The 22977-nt window shown below is 43.0% G+C and overlaps 1 long non-coding RNA gene across 1 annotated transcript in view; it reads left to right on the forward strand.

Annotated features, from left to right (window-relative positions):
* Positions 1-4433, forward strand: part of LOC146799800 (uncharacterized) — a 51994-nt gene extending 47561 nt beyond the window's left edge. The window contains exons 2-3 of the long non-coding RNA XR_014968971.1: positions 480-539; positions 3393-4433. This is a non-coding gene — a long non-coding RNA (uncharacterized LOC146799800). The remainder of the gene's footprint in view (positions 1-479; positions 540-3392) is intronic.
* Positions 4434-22977: the final 18544 nt, after the last annotated feature.

The following is a 22977-nucleotide window of genomic DNA, read 5'->3' on the forward strand; positions in this document are numbered from 1 at the left end:
TAGTAGAATGCCCCTGCTCCTAGTATAGAACTGTCAGGCTGTTCTAACTGATGTCAGCAACTCATTACTCCTCCTACTTGTTGACTGTGCATTTTCTGTATGACCATCTATGTGTGTAACTCTTCTCATGTGTACTTGTACCACCTTCTTTTGAGCCCCTGTGTGGGTATATAAGACCCCTGTTCTCTGTACTCCTTAGAATGCCTCCTACAGTGACTTGAGATTACTGTATGACGCAATCTCCCTTATCTGAGGTTAATAAAAAATATGTCTTTTATATTACAGCTTCTGTGCCAATCTCTTCTTTGTTGGTTTAAAAGGACCAGGTGTATCAGTGAAACCCCTGAGAAGGTTTTGATTTCTTCAACCTGACTATTACTGTGAATTAAATTGTATAATGAAACCATCAATGATGTATGTGAATCTTGCATAACGTGATGTCAATTACATTAATTGTACTTTCAACACTTTTTCCGCAGAAGGAAGACCTTTGATCACACAAGGAGATGTGGCTACATTCATGGACCCACAGGCCACAGGTTAGTGTGTCGCCCCTAGCTTTTGATTGTATGTGTTGACATTTATTTTCAAGCAATGCCACAGGCCCTGTATGTTGTAGTACACAGTCTGGATGTGCATCACATGAACCACACCTCTGGTGTGATGATACTGCATAAAGTAAAGAGTTATGCACAGCACCATCATGTGATGCATGATGACAGCATTGCCCTACTGGACTTGATGTTGCAAGGCCTCATATGATTCACAAGTCCCTATCTATGTGCAAGCACAAAGTCCATGATGTGGGTGCTGTCATTGCCATGTCATAGAGCCGATCCCGCAGCATCACAAACATCTATGTGCCCTGACATGATTGTGCAAGAGTTCCAGATATGCAGCAGCCAATTTCAATTGTAGACTGATGATAGGTTTCTTCCACTGAACAGGTCACATCTCTTGTTGATTATAATTTGCAAAGTGATGTGGCATTTTGACATGGACTAGTGACAAAACCCACATACAAACGTATTGTAAACTAACTAGAATGTACTACCATCTCCATATGATTTTTGGCCACATGGCATCAACTGTGTCACCACAAAACAGTGATTTGACTTAAGCTGTGTCTGTGTGTACACACTACACATTCAGTTTGATATGCCATTTAGGTACAATGGTCAGCCACATATCTGTATTGTACATGATCTGATGAAAAACTCACAATGATCCTGGCTCCTTGACATGGTGTAATGTGTACAGGTCAGCTTGTCGGCATGTTGCATGTCCACTGCTACAACAAGTTAATTATTTTCCATTTGAATGGAATAAATGTCCTGGTGAATATGGTACACAGTGAGCAACTGAATTAAGAGCCCATCAATCCAAACTTTGTACATCACTCCAGCCATTGTAGGTACATCCCAGAGTGTACGCACTTAAGTAGAAACATTTGAGTATGTTGATGTGTATGAACCGACCTGGAACACGTTGATATCCAGCACTGATGTGCATGTTGATAATTGTCATGGATAATAGCAGTTCCAGTTGACATTGAGAGTCAGTTGTTCAAAGAGCATGTCACATAACGACATTGACAACGTGAGTATGTGTCACAGAGGGTAGACTGACATTATGTCAAGAAAACTCTTCCAATGTAACACAGATTGTTGGTACATAAATCTGTCACATCAAATACTTGTGTATTTGATGAGGAATCCTGCGAATCATTTCCGTGCTGATGCAAGTAAGCAGGCACCTGTAGCCAAAGAAAAGACTATCTCAGACTCAGTGCCGAAGCAGGGATAGTCAAATCAAAGTAGGACAACGTCAACTCATGCATCAAACATCCTTTCACACAGCATTTGGTTGTTGACGGTTGACATTGTTACCCTGCTAAGCCCATTCGTCATCACACAGACCCATTCCCACAGGGGCCCTTCAAGATCGTGGAGTGCCAGATTTTCAGACTGTGTATAAAATATGTTTATAATTAGGGCTCCCGGTTTTATGGTATTTATTTTTTGACCTTTCTGTCTGTATTTATCCGTATTTATTTTTTATTAATTTTATCTGCATTTATCCATATCTATTTTGGATTTTGTGAACAAATGAAGCTGAAACTGGTATATTTCCACATTTATTTAACTGGCAAATATGCACTTGTGCTTTAATGCCTGCCACATTTTAGTGATATGAACACTCGCAGAACATAAATCAATGCTCTTATATGACAATATGCGAATTTCAGTATCAACCATGTGCATATCTACTACTGTTTAAGCCTCATTACTAAAATTCCTTTCTTTTTAACCCCCTTACCTATCAATCCACACACTTATTGGCTTGGCAGTCATAGCAGAGAGTATTTAGAATCACTCAAAAAGCAACCCAATTTCCGTTTTTATACACATTTAAAATTAAATACAGACAGCAAAATAAATCATTTTCTGTCTGTATTTATCTGTAAAAATCAGTAAAAACGGAAAACAGGGAGCCTTATTTATAATATGCTCTCTACGGTGACATGCTCAACAGTTCTCCAATTCACATGTTACTAGTTGGTCATCAGAATGTGTCACACATGAAAAGCACAAAAGTACACTGATGGATCAGGTGCGTGATGCCTAACATGTGCTTATGTCAGAGTACATAGCACTGCCGGGCGAGGGTGCATTGCTTAGCAGTAGCATAAATGTGTTCACACCGCCACTGTTTGAAAAGCAGTGCAGACAGATGTCTGGTTGACATGCACCAGCTTTGCTGTCCCATTAGGTCATTGCACAGAAATGTGCAGTGCTGGTCAATACTGATACACAATGCTTCATGCAACATATGCCCTCTTTCCTTGCATGCATGTGAAATTGTAGCGATTCTTCCACAAATTGGCAAGTACATGTGTACATGATCTAATCTGGTTATGTAGCTGTGGTGACAACTCCAAGGTCTCCCTAATGCGATGAATTTCCATTTCCTAAATTTTACTACATGACTACCACTGTTGTGATCAGTCACCTGACACAATTGCAGACTTTGTGTAGTCAGTATGGCAGGGTCTGCAATGGGCCTCTTAAACTTCATACTTACTGTACTCCCCCAGTTGGACTCAGTCGTTCATTTGCACAGCCAAATTGCAAACAGCAATCCTACAACTGTTCTCACTGCACTCTGTGCCAGCTTTGTCTACGACCAGAAATAACCATGTTGTCATGAACATCTTATTCAGATTCCGGCCATGATGTGTTTTTGATTTTTCAGGTCATGTGTGTAGTTGCATGTTCTCATTGATGATGTTCACAGAACCTATGGCTCATTAGTTTTGGTGTGGAGATTATTCTTGATGCCATCATGTCTTGGAGTCAGGAAACATGACATGTATCATTTTCTTTTTTCAGATAACATGTCCCCGGAGTAGCAGCGTCTGTTCCTCCAGCGTAAGGAACGTTACAATCACATCAGGCGTGTGGCTAAGGAATTCCACTCAGTGGCTTAGAGGTACCGCGAGGAAAGGGCTTCTGGCAGGTGGAAGTCCATCACAGACAGCACTAAGAAATCTGGGCAACAACACGCTTCCCTGCCTCGAACAACAACACACCAAAACCAGCCTCAGCTAATACCTGGCCCATCAGGAATTCATGGAAGGGACACAAAATAAAAGGTCAACTGTCCCTGGACCATCAGGGGCTGCTCCACGTGTGGCACCCACATCCTCAAGCCAATGTCTAACCCACTCACAGAGTACACAACCGGTCACATCCTCCAGAGCCGCAGGACACAGAGAGAGGTCTGTCATCACAAAGAGTGAGAGGAGGCTCATGTATAATTTGAATGTTCGTGTGGCCCGACTTGAACAGGACAATGGTGACTTTAAGGGCCACCTCATGGACATAAAGGGGGCCTTGGGGCTCCCCTATTGATATGCAGTATACATTTTTTTCCCACCCTGGTAAAGTCCTACGTTTCCCCTCACCTATTTATCCTCCTTTTCATAGATTCAATAGTTAGTTAGTGTTAAGTGTAAAAATAGTGAAGGGTTAGTATAGTGTAAGGTGTAGTTAGCTTTTTAAAATTAGGATATTCTCTTTTTAGTGCTTTTGGTTAAGTTTCCTTTTCCTTGGGGTGGGGAGTTGATGTATTTTTGGACTTGTTAATAAAAAAAATATAAAAAACAAAATAATATATAATTGTTTAGAATGTATGTTTAGTTAGTTGATGTATAGGTTAAGGTGTCTTTGTGCCGTCCCTGATGTGCCGTAAGAGGGGAGGTGGGTTGATGTTTAATATATGTTGTTATGTGTATAGTCTTAAGTGGGCTAGTTAGTTTAGTGTAGTTTTATATTAGTACAAGTTAGGTTAGAGTAGTGGTGGATTGGTAAGTATCATTAGTTTAGTTTTAAGAGTGTTCTTTGTATTAATAAATTGCCAATGGTTGATGATTTGTGCTCCCATTAATTTTTGCTGTGTGGACATGGACATATCTTGTTGAACTGGTAGTGGATTATGGCAGATGCATCCCAGACACAGTCAAATTGAATGTTGATAAATGTAATTACAGCATCTTCAAGGGACAGGCCACCAATCTGCATTTGACACTTTTTACAAAACTGACTGTACATTGTGGGCAACACTGTGAACAAATTGGCAAGTTTTGGGCGAGGGATGTTGTAATGTGGGTTACAGCACACATGCGCATGTATCTGAATCAGTAACAATTTTTGAGCTATGCTTTCCTACGCCATTCCTCTTTCTGCTAGATGGAATTATAACAAATATGTGACAAGTTGATGGAACTGTCTTTACATGTGTCATGCCACGACACACATCTATTCAAACATTGTCCTCCACAATGACTATGGGTACTTCTTCTAAGTATATATTGTTAACGTATTTTTTTGAGACACTTCACGTGGATTTACACTGACGTGAGTATTGTTGCAAGTCACGATCAACATCATGGGCATGGATTCATTTTGTGATTCTGAGACAGTTATGTCTTAAAGATCAGAGCATTGGTTGAGTCACACGTGTCAGGCCCTTACAATGCCTACCGTGGACACAGAATACGAATATCCCCTTTGCCAAATGTTCCATGATTAGTTGTAATGGCTAGCCTGAACATGCATTGTTGGCAGATTCAAACATAAATGGTCACAGGCAACACACATCTTAGTGACTCAATTTGTTTTATTTGCATGTGCAGTAACTGAGATAGCAGACTAGACTGGCCCAGCTCTTTGTGCAACAACTCCCCCAGTACTCTGTCTGGCCCAGTGGGGGGCCAGACAGAGTACTGGGGGGTGTTGGACCTGGCCCTTTTTGCAGGGTCATCCCTAAACTTTTTGCCTTCCTCCTATATTTTTTCTGACCAGTTGTTGGCTGTTTTATGACTCTGGGCACCTTACCACTGCTGATCAGTGCTAAGGTGCATATGCTCTCCCTTATGAAAAATGTATACATTGATTGGTGTCCATGTTTGGCTTATTTGGTTTACTATCAGCCCCTAGTAAAGTGCACCAGGAGTGACAGGGCTTGTAAATACAATGCTGGTGGGCTTGCAGCACTGGTTGTGCCACCCACAGAAGCGGCCTAGTAAAATGTGTCTAAGGTCTGCCATTGCAGAACCTGCGTGCAGTCTGGTACTGTTGCGCTGACTGCGCAAGTGCACCCACTTGCCAGTCCCTAAACCTTCCCTTAACTACATATTAGTCACCCCTCTGGTAGGCCCAAGGGCAGGGTGCATTGTAGGCATAAGGTAGGACATGCCCTGATGTGTGTGGCATGTCTTAATAATGAATTACAGCCATTTTCGTTTTTCACTATTGAAGGCTACCTGATCTCCATAGGCCAGAATGGGCTGCTGGAATTAATACACGCTGTAATCCCAGTGGACTCATAGAGCATGGTAGAAAGTCAAGTTTAGTATGCCTGAACTCAGAATAATAAAATACTTCTTTTAGTAAAGTTTATTTTAATATCCTGTGTTTGTAAATACTACTTTTAGAAACCTAGTATTTACTGACCTGGCCATTTCAGTCCGCCTCTGCTGTGTGGGTGTGTGCTGCCTAGTTTTAGTGGGGAGCAGGGCTGGGGAATTCCAAGAGACAGGCTGGCTGCCAGGTGGTGGGTAGAGAGATTACACCAGGATGGGTGGGAGGAGTACACCTTGACTCTGAATAGACCTGTGCTCTGCCACCACAATGCCGTCTCCGCCCCCTGTGGAGCGGCTGATGTCTCTTCCCTGCTGCTGAAAGGAAAGAGCAGAGTCACCACAACAAAGTGCTCCAAAACCGGACTGAGCCAGGCTCAGGCCCCCTGGCGACAAAGAACAATAGAATTGCTGTATAAAAGAAGGAGCCCTGCTCCTAAGAGATCAGATCCTGCTGAAACAAGAAGAACCTCTGCCAGAAGAGAAGGAACTGGGAAAGCTGTAGGAGGAGTAACTGTCCATGACCTGGGGGATTAGCCTGCAGTGGTTGCCTTGCTGCTGAAGGAGAGGAGAAAGACTACTAAAGACTTTGCTTCAACTTGTGCTTTGAAAAGATCTCCAAGGGCTTGAACTGAGCTTGCCCCCTGAACGAAGTCCCAGGACCAGTGGACTTCATCCCCAGCTCCCCAAAGTCTTTTGGAAGTGCCTGCTGCTGTTGTTGGGCCTTCTGAGGGACTGCGTGTCGCAAGGAGCTGGAAGCGCGACGCAAGGAAGAGAAGCGTGCCGCTGTCGGAGCTGTTGCCGTCGCATCTCGCAGAGTGTCGCCGCTGCAGCATCGCATCGAGCGGAAGCTTCTCACAACATTCCGGAAGTGTCTCGCAACGCCGAAGAAGCGTGTTGCCATCGCAGCCATCGTAGCTGTCGCATTGCACCGCAACCAGAAAAGCGCCTCGCATCCACGGAGAAGCGTGCCGCCGTCGGAGCCACTGTTGTCGCATCTCGCAGAAGGGGTGTCGCCGCTGCAGCATCGCATCGAGCAGAAGCGTCTCGCAACGTCGGATAAGAGTGCCGCTGCCAAGGCCGCTGCCGTCGCATCTTGCCAAAGGTGACGCCGCTGTAGCTGACGCATCGAGTCGAGCCTTCTCGCAACATCGGAGAAGCGTAACGCATCTGGAAGATCCCGTCTTTATTTCTTTTGCACCAAGAACTTCAACGCATCTGCATCGCTGCAATACTTTTGTTGCCCTGCGTGTCGCATCTAAGGTACATTGACTTAAAGTGTCGCATTTAAGAACTTAAGAGAAACTAAGCAATCTTCTACCAACTAAGCAACCGTACTGTGTATTTTTAATCGTTTAATGGTCTTGTGATAATCCTATATAAAGATTCCTTATTTTTAATATAACTACCTGTGTGGTGTCCATTTTAGTGTTGTCACTTGGTTACTGTATGTGTTCACAAATGCTTAACCTATAACGCTCTGAGATAAGCCTTGTCTGCTCGCGCCAAGCTACCTAAAGGGTGAGCAAGGGGTTGTTTTAGTAGTGTAACCCCTTACCCTGACTAGAGGAAAGGTTCCCTGCTTGTCACAAGTACCTACCTGTGCCAACCAGAGAACCCGGATTCTAACAGGGGTTCATGTGCAGAGATGTTGCAGAAGAGGCAGACTTCAGTCAGCAGGCTGATTGCAGTGTTATTGGGAACTATGCAAACATTGACAATCCATATCAAAGTCCAAGGTGAGTGCAGCAGAGTAATTCAGGGGACTGTGGAAGCTGATGTTCTGAGGCATGATGGTAGACACAGTTCCAAGCAGAAACAGTCCATTTGACAGATATGACTGCTACCCCTGGCATCTTTGCAAGATTGTTGATTCATCCACATCTTCCTCCTCTGATGTGTCATGTGCCCCGGCCGTGTACGTGATGGGAGATTGGCTGGAGCACTGTGAGGCTGTGACACATCAGGGGGATGAGATGTGGATGTTGAAGGTGCAGCAGCATTTATCTGTGCCAAAGGTTGAGGCAGCACTGCTGTGATGAAAAGCTGCTGGGCTTGCAAGACTCCAGCAATGTCTCAATGGTATGCAGCCATGGCTGCCAAGTGTGAAGCCTACATCCGCTCCATGTTCTCCATAATCATTCTCATTTGAAACAACAAATTGGAGACATCGCTGGAGCCACTTTGACTGGACAGTTGCTCTTGTCTCGGAGTCAGTAGTCCAGCGATGTCAGCCATGGAATGCTGGAGAGCCTGGAGCGGACTGGGGGTGCCTGTAATGGACTCTAGGTGGTCCCTAACGGGACTGAGACACCCACGGACCCCATCTAGTTTGGCCGCCAGGCTGTCATACCCCATCTGCACCTGATCAGCCACCTCATGCTGAACCTCTACCGTATGGCGTTGAAATCTTAGAAGTGGGTCCTAAAGGTCCTGGGAGACAGCTGTGGTGGTAGGAGGTGCTTGCTGTTAGGTGTTTTGTGCAGGGGGTGGAGCTACAACAATGATGCTGGATGTCCCCGCTTCCGGAGATGGGCTGCCAATGGAGTTTAGCAGATCTTAAAGGGTGTCCTGGTACATGGTTAAGATGTCTTCATCTTCATCATTGAAGAGTGGGACAGGCTGCTGCACAGGAGGTGACGTTTCTCCCTCTGCAATGTAAAGGTGAGATGCTGTTGTATATGTGTCTCAAGTATGATCATGCATTTGATCAGTTTACAAGCAGACTGCATGACAATTTCCAATCCAAACATTTAAGAGGAGACACCTAACACATGCAGGATCGTGAATCATTATAAAACATCACTGATGTGACATTAGAGTTGTAAATTCTTTTCTTACAGCTTTGAAGTATGCCAAACGTGAGTGGCCAATTTCTACACAAATGCTGCACAAGATGTGTCCTCTATTCAGTTGTGACAGGGGTAAAGGTTGTACCACATTGTTGTCAAAGCAGATTGGTTTGGATTCATGTGTCTGTACACTGCATTGTGGTAGAGTCACCCCTACTCATTACACTGGAAACTCTTTTAAGTTTGTCTAGTTTTGGAGGTGTTATTGCATGCTAAAACACCTTGCTGTTGGCAATGCCAGATGATTGTTAATTGTGGCATGAGTAGTGCTATCATGGTGTTGAGATCTGGTAGATATGCTTGTTTTTGCCTTGATCCAAACAGTGTAGATCTATTTAAATGTTTACAAATCACATTGTCAAATGACATTCTCATTGATGCATGTTGATATGCAGGTATGGTACTGCTTCTGTTGTATTACCTCTCAATTCTTTCACACAGTGACCCTTACACTTATGTGCGTTTGCAAGGGTGAGATGTTGCTAGCTGGAGGAAATATGTCTCTTGGTCAAGGTTGAGACACTTGTGCATTGTTGGACTGCAGATGTATTTTTTGAATCGGAGGTGAATGGATACGATGAAGTGACAGAGTGCGACCTTCTCCTTACAGGATTGACTCCGCACTCCACTCCTTCAGTGACAGAGGCCTGAACCATGTATACAAGTTTATGGCGCAGGCATGCGTTTCATCATGCACTGGCACTTGACTTGTCAGTGTGGCACACAGACAGGCACCTTAGCAGGGTAGTGCCAGTGTGTCTGGGTTCAGGGCAAGAATGTTTATGTGGAAGGAGGGGCCCCTTCAGGCTCATTAGCAATGATGGATAAATTGCTGTTTCTATGTGTGCTGCACAACGCAGTACACATGTTAACAGCAGAAGCGTTGACAATTGAGGATCTGCTTTATTTTTGCAGTTTAGGGGTCACGGTTTTTCTTGCATAAATTGCTTACTGGCCTCCTATTGGTTTCACCATTGCGAGAATAGGGCCAATGCTTGATCCCATGTGTAGGCAATTCTAATTGTACACAGGATGTGTGGATTCTCCTGGAGAGAACCGAGAAAATACACAAAATGTAGCAACATTTGCTTTTTTACAGAAATAGGAAAAATATGCTGTGGAAGAATGAATACACGCAAACTGGCAATGCAATAACCCCGTATTCCTCTGAACCTGGGTAATGATTATAATACAATAAGCATTGGCAAAGCCAATCGTTCTCACCATTTGGCTTTGCTATGCTTTTTGCTGACTCTGTTCAGCATTTAAACAGTGGCGTGCCGCGCGGGGGTGGGTACCTCACTCCAAACACGAGCGCTAGTGTTAAGTGTGAAAACACAAGTTAAAGATTTTAGGCACGGGAAGATTACGTGATTCGCCCAGAGTCACAGGCTGTTGAGCCGACGCTTAACTGAAGCCTGGTTCTTCAGCTCAAAAGTCGGTAGCTGTGGCCGGTAGCCATACCCTCACTTACCAACTGGAAATGCTGCAGGTCGGGTGTAGTGGTCTCTAGAAGTGCTTTATTAAATTGTTTGTTTCAATCCAAAAGCGTCACGCTGGCAGGCAGGCTCGGATCCTCTTTCTTGACAGATTAATGGGGCTTGGTGCAGTATTGATGGTCTGAGGTGAGCGGCTCTCACCACAACGAAAAATTAAAGCTGCCGTCCGCCACCTCAGAGCCAATCAGACTCACTGCTCGCAGAGTTACTGGTGAGAGTGGACTGCAAGAATGCTCTAAAAGAGTGCTCCAAGAAAGTGGTCTCCAAGAGCAGCTCTCAAAGCAGTCTATGTGAGCTGTCTACGAGAGGGTCTAGCTAAATGCCCCTGAACCTGTGGTCTTTTACTTGGCACCTGTTCCCATTAAAATATGGAGACAGAAAGGACTCGTTCTTCAAAGAACTGTTCTGCGCCAGCTACTCGCAATAGAAAAGAAAGTGAGTTAGCACGATAATGGGTACAAGCTAAACAGGAGAATGAAGTATTGTAAATTGCTGGCACATTTCTGTGACACAAAAAAAAAATACAGCCTGATATGTCTAGTGCTCATAAACAGATGAAGGAAATGACACTGCGTAGAATATTATTCTAAATGGTGGCACTTAGAATACCAGCGGGCCCATGTCCAGTGTTGGCCCACCGAAATGAAGGGCGCCGGTTCCCTGTACTGCCGAGCTCCTTTTCCAAAGCCAAGAAGTTAAAAGTTCCGGAGCCAAAAGGGCAGTGCCTGGCTGCAAGACCACCTAGGTACAGCTCCCCGAATCGGCAGCCATGTGTTATGTGGCGCTACATATTATGAGCAGAACCAGTAGTTGTATATTCTAATTCTGGTGACACATTGTTTCAAGTTTACTTACGCGTCGCTTAATAAAGTAGCTTCCGGTGCAATGTTTTTTTTAAAGTATTTATTTTTAATTGAAACAACTCCTCGCCATCTGACTTTATAGGATACACATAGCAACAAGCAGGAAGTGGGATAAGGGAGGGGGTAGCGGAGAGAGGCACTCAGGCTGGCAATTGGTGTGCACTTTCGCGGCCGCTTTGATGTTCTCAGTGGCTGCGCGGCTCACTGAAGAACATCAAAGCGGCCGCGAAAGTGATCACGCAGGCTGACAAATGGTGCGCGCGCCTGGCGCACATACACTGTAGCTGGAGGCCTGAAAAAAGCCACTAGTTTGCACTTCCAAATCCCGCTTACTAAAACTCTCGCCAGAGCAGCGCTAAAGTGCTGGCTCAGGCGAGACCTAAAAAATTGTCCTGTTGGATTAAGATTGATGTTAAATCAAAACCCTATTCTTGTAATTGTAAAAATGCTCACAGAAATAAACTTAAACATGGAAATGAACCTGAAAAGCAGGTAGGCCTGAACACAGCAATTATTCAATCAATACTATATTTCTATAATAATAGAAGGTCAATTAATCATTCAGCGTAAACATAAGGTCTCCGTAAAAGCTAAGTGCGAAAGTGCTTATGCAGTACATCAAAAAGTGACTAAACATGAACATGGAATCATAACATTGCAATTCTCTTCACTAAGCCTGCCCATTGTATCACAATTTGAATTATCTCTCCAGCTGGCTAATAATCATATGTCCGTAGATGCCTGGCAACATCAACAAATGTCGACATTTCGCCCCTCATAGTGTCCTCTTATATCATAGTGTCCTCTTACAACTGCGTCATAGTGACTTCTTACATCATAGTCTCCTCTACAGCTCCATCATAGTGTGCTCTTACATCATAGTGCGCTCTTACATCATAGTGCTCTTTAACAGCTTCATCCTAGTGTCCTCTTACATCATAGTGTCCTCTTACAGCTACATCATAGTGCCCACTTACATCATAGATTCCTCTTACAGCTTCATCATAGTGTCCTCTTACATCATATAGACCTCTTACAGCTTCGTCATAGTGTGCCCTTATATCAACATAAAGTCCACTTACAACTGCATCATAGTGTCCTCTTACATCATAGCACCCTCTTACAAGCTTCATCATAGTGTTCTCTTACAACATAGAGTCCTATTACAGCTCCATCATAGTGTCCTCTTACATCATAGTGTCCTCTTACAGCCTTCTATCCTTTCGCGGGCTCCTGAAAACCTGGCTGTTCTAAGTCTTCTCTTGCCTCTGTTACTTTGCTTCTGTCCTCAGCGCTGGGAGGCCTACGGGTAGCCAACGCGCTTTACAAATCCCATTTCATTCATTCATTCATTACAGCAGCATCATAGTGTCCATTTACTTCATAGCGCCCTCTTACAGCTCCATCATAGTCTCCTCAACAGCTGCTTCATAGTGTCCTCTTACATCATAGCATCCTCTTACAGCTCCATCATAGTGTCCTCTTACATCATAGTTTCCTCTTACAACTGCATCATCGTGTTATCTTACATCAAGGAGTCCTTTTACAGCTACATCAGAGTGCCCTCTTACAACAAATAGTGGTCTTACAGCTGCATCATAGTGTCTTCTTACATCATAATGTACATTTACAGCTCCCTCATAGTGTCCTCTCACATCATAGTGCCTCTTACAGCTCCATCATAGTGTCCTCTTACATCATAGTGTCCTCCTACAGCTGCATCATAGTGGCTTCTTACATCATAGTGTCTTCCTACAGCTCCATCATAGTGTCCTCTTACATCATCGCGTCCTCCTACAGCTCCATCATAGTTTCCTCCTACATCATAGCGTCCTCTTAAAGCTCCATCATTGTAACCTCTTACGTCATACCATTCTCTGACAGCTGCATCATAGTGTCTGCTTCTATTAAAGCATCCTATTACACTTGCATCATAGTGTCCTCTTACAGCTGCATCATAGTGTCCATTAACATCATAGCGTCCCCTTACAGCTGCATCACAGTGTTATCTTACATCTAGGAGTTTTCTTACAGCTCCATCATAGTGTCTTCTTACATCATAGTGTCCTCTTACAGCTTCATCACAGTGTCCTCTTACATCATAGCATCCTCTTACAGCTGCATCATAGTGTCTTCTTACATCATAGTGTCCTCTTACAGCTCCCTCATAGTGTCCTCTCACATCATAGTGCCTCTTACAGCTCTATCATAGTGTCCTTTTACATCATAGTGTCCTCCTACAGCTGCATCATAGTGACTTCTTACATCATAGTGTCCTCTTACAGCTCCATCATAGCTTCCTCTTACATCATAGCGTCCTCTTACAGCTCCATCATAGCTTCCTCCTACATCATAGCGTCCTCTTAAAGCTCCATCATTGTAACCTCTTACATCATACCATTCTCTGACAGCTGCATCATAGTGTCTTCTTACATTAGAGCATCCTCTTACACTTGCATCATAGTGTTTTCTTACATCATAGTGTCCTCCTAAAGCTTCATCATAGTGTCCTCTGACATCATAGCGTCCTCTTACAGCTCCATCTTAGTGTCCTCTTACATCATAGCGTCTTCTTACAGCTCCATCGTAATGTCCTCTTACATCATAATGTCCTCTTACAGCTGCATCATAGTGTCTTCTTACATCATGGTGTCCTCTTACAGCACCATCATAGTGTCCTCTTACATCATAGCGTCCTTTTACAGCTCCATTGTAGTGTCCTATTACATCATAGCATACTCTTACAGCTACATCATAGTGTCCTCTTATAGCTCATCAACGTGCCCTCTGACATCATAGTGTCCTCTTGCATCATAGCATCCTCTTACTGCTACATCATTGTGTCCTCTTACAACGTAGAGTCCTGTTACAGCTCTATCAAAGTGTCCTCTTACAGCTGCATCATAGTGCCCGCTTACATCATAGCATACTCTTACAGCTGCATCATAGTGTCCTCTTACAGCTCCAACATAGTGTCCTCTTACATTATAGTCTCTACAGCTCCATCACAGTGTCCTCTTACATCATCGCGTCCTCCTACAGCTCCATCATAGTTTCCTCCTACATCATAGCGTCCTCTTAAAGCTCCATCATTGTAACCTCTTACGTCATACCATTCTCTGACAGCTGCATCATAGTGTCTGCTTCTATTAGAGCATCCTATTACACTTGCATCATAGTGTCCTCTTACAGCTGCATCATAGTGTCCATTAACATCATAGCGTCCCCTTACAGCTGCATCACAGTGTTATCTTACATCTAGGAGTTTTCTTACAGCTCCATCATAGTGTCTTCTTACATCATAGTGTCCTCTTACAGCTTCATCACAGTGTCCTCTTACATCATAGCATCCTCTTACAGCTGCATCATAGTGTCTTCTTACATCATAGTGTCCTCTTACAGCTCCCTCATAGTGTCCTCTCACATCATAGTGCCTCTTACAGCTCTATCATAGTGTCCTTTTACATCATAGTGTCCTCCTACAGCTGCATCATAGTGACTTCTTACATCATAGTGTCCTCTTACAGCTCCATCATAGCTTCCTCTTACATCATAGCGTCCTCTTACAGCTCCATCATAGTTTCCTCCTACATCATAGCGTCCTCTTAAAGCTCCATCATTGTAACCTCTTACATCATACCATTCTCTGACAGCTGCATCATAGTGTCTTCTTACATTAGAGCATCCTCTTACACTTGCATCATAGTGTTTTCTTACATCATAGTGTCCTCCTACAGCTTCATCATAGTGTCCTCTGACATCATAGCGTCCTCTTACAGCTCCATCTTAGTGTCCTCTTACATCATAGCGTCTTCTTACAGCTCCATCGTAATGTCCTCTTACATCATAGTGTCCTCTTACAGCTGCATCATAGTGTCTTCTTACATCATGGTGTCCTCTTACAGCACCATCATAGTGTCCTCTTACATCATAGCGTCCTTTTACAGCTCCATTGTAGTGTCCTATTACATCATAGCATACTCTTACAGCTACATCATAGTGTCCTCTTATAGCTCATCAACGTGCCCTCTGACATCATAGTGTCCTCTTGCATCATAGCATCCTCTTACTGCTACATCATTGTGTCCTCTTAAAACGTAGAGTCCTGTTACAGCTCTATCAAAGTGTCCTCTTACAGCTGCATCATAGTGCCCGCTTACATCATAGCATACTCTTACAGCTGCATCATAGTGTCCTCTTACAGCTCCAACATAGTGTCCTCTTACATTATAGTCTCTACAGCTCCATCACAGTGTCCTCCTACATTATAGCGTCCTCTTACAGCTTTATCATAGTGTCCTCTTACATCATAGTGTCCTCTTACAGCTCCATCATAGTGTCCTCTTACATCATAGCGTCCTCTTACAGCTCCATCATAGGGTGCTCTTACATCATAGTGCCCTTTAACAGCTCCATCATAGTGTTCTCTTACATCATAGTCTCTTTTTACAGCTGCATCATAGTGTCCTCTTACATCATAGTGTCCTCTTACAGCTGCATCATAGTGTCATCTTACAACATAGTCTCCTCTATAGCTCCATCATAGTGTTAGCTTACCTCATAGAGTCCTCTTACTGCTCCATCATATTGGCCACTTACATCATAGTGTCCTCTACAGCTCCATCATAGTGTCCTCTTACATCATAGTGTCCTCTTAATCATAGTGCTCTTTAACAGCTTCATCCTAGTGTTCTCTTACATCATAGTGTCCTCTTACAGCTCCATCATAGTGTCCTCTTACATCATAGTGTCCTCTTACAGCTGCATCATAGTGTCCTCTTACTTCATAGCATCCTCTTACAGCTCCATCATAGTGTCCTCTTACATCATAGTCTCCTCAACAGCTGCATCACAGTGTCCTCTTACATCATAGCATCTTCTTACAGCTCCATCATAGTGTCCTCTTACATCATAGTTTCCTCTTACAACTGCATCATAGTGTTTTCTTACATCAAGGAGTCCTTTTACAGCTACATCAGAGTGCCCTCTTACAACAAATAGTGGTCTTACAGCTGCATCATAGTGTCTTCTTACTTCATAATGTCCATTTACAGCTCCCTCATAGTGTCCTCTCACATCATAGTGCCTCCTACAGCTCCATCATAGTGTCCTCTTACATCATAGTGTCCTCTTAATCATAGTCTCCTCTACAGCTCCATCATAGTGTCCTCTTACATCATAGTGTCCTCTTAATCATAGTGCTCTTTAACAGCTTCATCCTAGTGTTCTCTTATATCATAGTGTCCTCTTACAGCTACATCATAGTGTCCACTTACATCATAGATTCCTCTTACAGCTTCATCATAGTGTCCTCTTACATCATATAGACCTCTTACAGCTTCGTCATAGTGTGCTCTTATATCAATATAAAGTCCTCTTACAACTGCATCAGTGTCCTCTTACATCATAGCACCCTCTTACAGCTTCATCATAGTGTCCTCTTACAACATAGAGTCCTCTTACAGCTCCATCATAGTGTCCTCTTACATCATAGTGTTCTCTTACAGCTGCATCATAGTGTCCTCTTACTTCATAGCATCCTATTACTGCTCCATCATAGTGTCCTCTTACATCATAGTTTCCTCTTACAACTGCATCATAGTGTTATCTTACATCAAGGAGTCCTTTTACAGCTACATCAGAGTGCCCTCTTACAACAAATAGTGCTCTTACAGCTGCATCATAGTGTCCTCTCACATCATAATTAGGGCTCCCGGTTTTCTGTTTAAACGGATTTTTACATTTAAATACAGACGGAAAACAATTTTTCCTTTTCTGTATTTATATGTAAAAACGGCAAAATACTAGAAAATGTTGCCACGCTCGAATCTAGAGTTCTCGCCACGCCCCCTTCCTGCTGCTGGAAATTCCTTCCTGGGCGCACACACAGCCGCACCCGAGCACTTCACAGGTCTTTTGAAGACCATTTACTTGTTGAAGAGGCTTTATTGTTCTTTCACCCCATGCCATAGCCTCCCCCAATGCCCCTGACTCCTCCTGTCCCAGGCCCCATACAGTGCACGTTTGAAACACTTCAATACACAGTGCTGCAGCAGGAGAAAAATGAATATTTCCCCCGTGAAAATGGGCATGCCCATGATGTCGTCCATGATGGACCACTTCGGGAAACTTGGAGAAAACGCATTAAACGAATGTTTAATCGAAACATTATTTTTAACAAACCCCTCACCATAAAATGAGCAGTTAAATTTTTTTCCTATACTATCACATAAGGTTTCATAAACGGCTTCCATGTCGCTCTCGACATTTACTATGGATTAAAAATGTAATTTCATAATACAGCACTAATCGTTAATTCAGGGATTATTGTAAGAGATACGTCATTCTGTTTTTCACTTAGAAAATGTCCCCGTATATCACCCTCTCTGACAATGTCCGCGGTAGCAGAGCAGCCTCAGGACGTCTAGTTTCACGGAGAGGAAGCCAACGTAGGTCAATATGTGTCTAGCGCCTAAATCCGTGAGTCGAGCGGAGAGAGGTAGTGGTATTTTTAGAAGCCCCTTTGTAAGGTCAGGCCTTCTTCTCTCCCTAATCTACAAGCAATTTTAGCCGAGTTTTATGCCAATGGTTTCTAGCAAGCGCTTGGCAGCTGTTCCAAGACCATCTGCAAGGGCCAAGTTGATTTTATTTTTATTACGTCCTCCTGCTTTTCCTCTTAAGGCTTACTGTGTGCATATGTCAATCCCCCACATTTGCGTGTTTTCCTGCTGTTCTAATTGTGTTTTTTACTCACTAGTGAGGTCATGCTTCTGCTCGGAAAATCTGTGTGCAACCTTAAAGTCAGAGATTCGAGCCCAGACTCGCCGCCTTGACTTTCATCCTCCCAAAGTTGATAAAACTAGTTGCATTGCCTTGTGTAATAGAAACACCAGTTATTTCAAGACTTCAAGGCATAATTGATGAAGTGCTATATAGGTAACCCTAGGTTTGGCATGCAGCATTGCTCGTAACAAAAACTGCACTATGATCTGACATGCTATCGCACCTGTATTAGTAACTTAAGCCTGTACACAGGCTTATGTTAAATGACATGCACATGTGTATAACATACGTTTGTACATAAGCTTGGTGTGTTAAGTGAAATACAGCTGTTAGTAATGTAAGTCTGTCTGCAGTATTATGTCAAGGGACGTAGGGACATGCAGGGGTATCAGTAATGTTGGTCTGTAAACAGGCCTGTCATGTTACATGAACACTTTTGTTGTCATTTTAAAACTGAGGCTGACTAAACACAGCCTATTTTTATTATTTATTTTTTAACGCAAAATTTTCTAGCTGGCTTTAGATGGAAATACAGAAGCGCTGGCACATGTTTGCTCATGATAAGTGCTTGTACTCTATCCTAAAGTATTTTTATAGCAGAACTGAGAAGCACAGGTACACTCCTTCTCAAATTACTCAGTACCGGACCATTTAAAGCACTGCTAAAGCCATAACAAATCGCTAGTTTAAGTGAGCGCATGTGTGCATTGTCAATTTAAATAAATCTGGAAAAATACTAGCTGTAGCGTCGTCTTTTGCTTGTGGCAAAAATAAATGTGGATAAATACAGAAAAAATGCCCCAAAAATAAATATGGATAAATACAGATGGAAATGGTAAAAAATAAATACCATAAAACCGGGAGCCCTAATAATAATGTCCATTTACAGCTCCCTCATAGTGTCCTCTCACATCATAGTGCCTCTTACAGTTCCATCATAGTGTTCTCTTACATCATAGCATCCTCTTACGGCTCCATCATAGTGTCCTACATCATAGTGTCCTGTTACAGCTCCATCATAGCGTCCTCTAACAGCTCCATCATAGTATCCTCTTACATTATAGCATCCTCTTACAGCTACTTCATACTGCCCTCTTGCAACATAGTCTTCTTACAGCTGCATCATAGTGTCCTCTTACATTATAGTGTCCTCTTACAGCTGCATCATAGTATCTTCTCACATCATAGTTTCCTCCCACAGCTGCATCATAGTGTCCTCGAAAATCATAGCGTCCTCATACAGCTGCATTATAGTGTCTTTCTACATAATAGTGTCCTCTTACAGCTCCATCATAGTGTCCTATTACATCATAGAGTCCTCTTACAGCTCCATCATATTGTCATTATACATCATAGCATCCTCCTACAGCTCCACCATAGTGTCCTCTCACATCATAGCATCCTCTTACAGCTCCTTCATAGTGTGCTCTAACATCATAGCATCCTCTTACAGCTGCATCATAGTGTCATCTTACAACATAGTCTCCTCTATAGCTCCATCATAGTGTCCCCTTACAACATAGAGTCCTCTTACAGCTGCATCAGTGTCCTCTTACATCATAGTCTCCTCTACAGCTGCATCATAGTCTCCTCTAATAGGTGCATCATAGTGTCTTCTTACATCATAGTGTCCTCTTACAGCTCCATCATTGTGTCCTCCTACAACATAGAGCCCTCTTACAGCTGCATCATAGTGTCCTCTTACATCATAGTCTCCTCTACAGCTGCATCATCGTGTCCTCTTACATCATAGTCTCCTCTACAGCTGCATCATAGTGTCCTCTTACATCATAGCATCCTCTTACAGCTCCATTATAATGTCCTCTTGAAGAAATATGATTTCCTTCTCAGGGGTCTCACTGATACTTAGTCCATTCAAACCAATAATAAAGAATTTGGCACAGAAGCTGAAATATAAAAGAACATTTTTATTAAACTCAAATGAGTGTGACTACGTCACACAGAAGCCGTAGCAACTTAATGAGGTAATCCATAGAATGGTCTTACTTCACGTCTTATATACTCTTTATCCTGCCCCAGGCATGTAAGGGAGTTGTACCAATTACATTCCTAAACAAATGGAAAATCTGGAGGGTCAGCAGGTGAGTAGCCTTTGGGGTTTTAGCAGGATATGGGCAAAACATTATAATTACATAGTTCACAAAGGTTAATCTGATTTAGATGGCACTGCAGGGCATGGCATGATTACATGTACAGTATCTTGATTGGCAATCTCAGACAAAGATCGATCAGGGAAATTGGCTTTGCGAGGTCAGTTTCAGGTGAAGAGGTCAGTTTCTTACAGTTCATTCCAGAGTCAGAAAGAAACCTAGTTAATGTATACATAGACTAAGAAGGCCCGGCCACTTTGTTCGCCAGGCTACCTTCACAGGCCTACGTGAGGGCAACACAAAATGGTGGCACAATAAAATGGAGTCAGTCTCAAGAATTACAGAACCTCACTCTACCAGCTGCATCATAGTGTCTGCTTACATCGTAGCGTCCTATAACGGCTCCATCATTGTCCTCTTACAGTTGAATCATAGTGTTCTAATACATCATAGCATCCTCTTACAGCCCCATCATAGTGTCCTCTTCCATCATAGTGTCCTCTACCAGCTGCATCATAGTGTTTTCTTGCATCATACTGTCCTCTTACAGCTCCATCAAAGTGTCCTCTTATATCATAGTGTCCTCTAAGATCAGTTTCCTCGACAGCTCCATCGTAGTCTCCTCTTACAAAATAAAGTCCTCTTCCAGATGCATCATAGCACCCTCTTACTGCTTCATCATAGTGTGCTCTTACATCATAGTGTCCTTTTACAGCACCATCATAGTGTCTTCGTACATCGCAGTATCCTATTACACCTTCATCATAGTGTCCTCTTACATCGTAGTATCCTCTTACAGCTCCACCATAGTGTCCTCTTACATCATAGTCTCCTCTACAGCTCCATCACAGTGTGTTCTTACATTATAGTGTCCTCTTACAGCTCAATCACAGTGTCCTCTTACAACGTAGCGTCCTCTTATAGCTCCATCATAGTGTCCTCTTACATCATAGAGTCCTTTAACAGCTCCATCATAGTGTCCTCTTACATCAATAGTCTCCTCTACAGCTCCATCATAGTGTCCTCTTAAATCATAGCGTCCTCTTACAGCTCCATCATAGTGTGCTCTTATATCATAGTGCCCTTTAACAGCTCCATCAGTGTTCTCTTACATCATAGTGACTTCTTACAGCTGCATCATAGTGTCCTCTTAAAACATTGTCTCCTCTACAGCTCCATCATAGTGTTATCTTACCTCATAGAGTCCTTTTACAGCACCCTCATATTGGCCAGTTACATCATGGTGTCCTCTACAGCTCCATCACAGTGTCCTCTTACAGCTTTATCATAGTGTCCTCCTACATCATAGTCTCCTCTACAGCTCCATCATACTCTCCTCTTACAGCTCCATCATAGTGTCCTCTGACATCATAGCGTCCTCTTACAGCTGCATCATAGTGTCCTCTTACATCATAGCATTCTCTTACAGCTCCATAATGGTGTCCTCTTACATCATAGTGACCTCTTACAGCTGCATCACAGTGACTTCTTGCATCATAGTGTCCTCTTACAGCTTCATCATAGTGTCCTCTTACATCACAGTTTTCTCTTACAGCTCCATCATAGTATTCTCTTACATCATAGCGTCCTCTTGCAGCTGCATCAGAGTGTTATCTTACCTCATAGAGTCCTCTTACAGATGCATCATAGTGTCCTCCTACAGCTGCATCATAGTGATTTCTTACATCATAGTGTCCTCTTACAGCTCCATCATAGTTTCCTCCTACATCATAGCATCCTCTTACAGCTCTGTCATTGTATCCTCTTACATCATACCATTCTCTGACAGCTGCATCATAGTGTCTTCTTACATTAGAGCATCCTCTTACACTTGCATCATAGTGTTATCTTTCATCTAGGAGTCCTCTTATAGCTCCATCATAGTGTCCTCTGACATCATAGCATTGTCTTACAGCTGCATCCTAGTGTCTTCTTACATCATAGTGTCCTCTTACAGCTTCATCATAGTGTCCTCTTACATCATAGAGTCCTCTTACAGCTGCATCATAGTGTCTTCCTACATCATAGTGTCCTCTTACAGCTCCATCATAGTGTCTTCTTACATCATAATGTCCTCTTACATCGTAGCGCCCTCTTACAGCTGAATCTTAGTGTCCTCTTACATCATAGTGTCCTTACAGCTGCATCATAGTGTCTTCTTACATCAAAGTGACCTCTTACAGCTCCATCTTAGTGTCCACTTACATCATAGCGTCCTTTTACAGCTCCATCGTAGTGTCCTATTACATCATAGCATACTCTTACAGCTATATCATAGTGTCCTCTTACATCATAGTGTCCTCTTACAGCTCCATCATAGTGTCCTCTGACATCATAGCGTCCTCTTACAGCTGAATCATAGTGTCCTCTTATATCATAGCATCCTCTTACATCTCCATCATAGTGTCCTCTTACATCATAGCATCCTCTTGGAGCTGCATCATAGTGTTATCTTACCACATAGCATCCTCTTACAGCTACATCAATGTGTCCTCTTACATCATTATCCTCTTACAGCTCCATCATAGTGTCCCCTGACATCTTAGCGTTCTCTTACAGCTGCATCATAGTGACTTCTTGCATCATAGTGTCCTCTTACAGCTCCATCATAGTGTCCTCTTACATCATAGTATTCTCTTACAGCTCCATCATAGTATTCTCTTACAGCTCCGTCATAGTTTCCTCTTACATCATAGAGTCCTCTTGCGGCTGCATCATAGTGTTATTTTACCTCAGAGTCCTCGTAAAGATGCATCATAGTGTCTTATTAAATCATAGTGTCCTGTTGAAGCTTCATCATAGTGTCCTCTTACATCCTCTTACAGCTCCATCATAGTGTCCTCTTACATCATAGTGTCCTGTTACAGCTCCATCATAGTGTCCTCTTACATCATAGCATCCTCTTGGAGCTGCATCATAGTGTTATCTTACTCCATAGCATCCTCT

The sequence above is a fragment of the Triturus cristatus genome, chromosome 9, assembly GCF_964204655.1.
Source record: "Triturus cristatus chromosome 9, aTriCri1.1, whole genome shotgun sequence".
In the NCBI taxonomy this organism is placed as follows: Eukaryota; Metazoa; Chordata; class Amphibia; order Caudata; family Salamandridae; genus Triturus; species Triturus cristatus.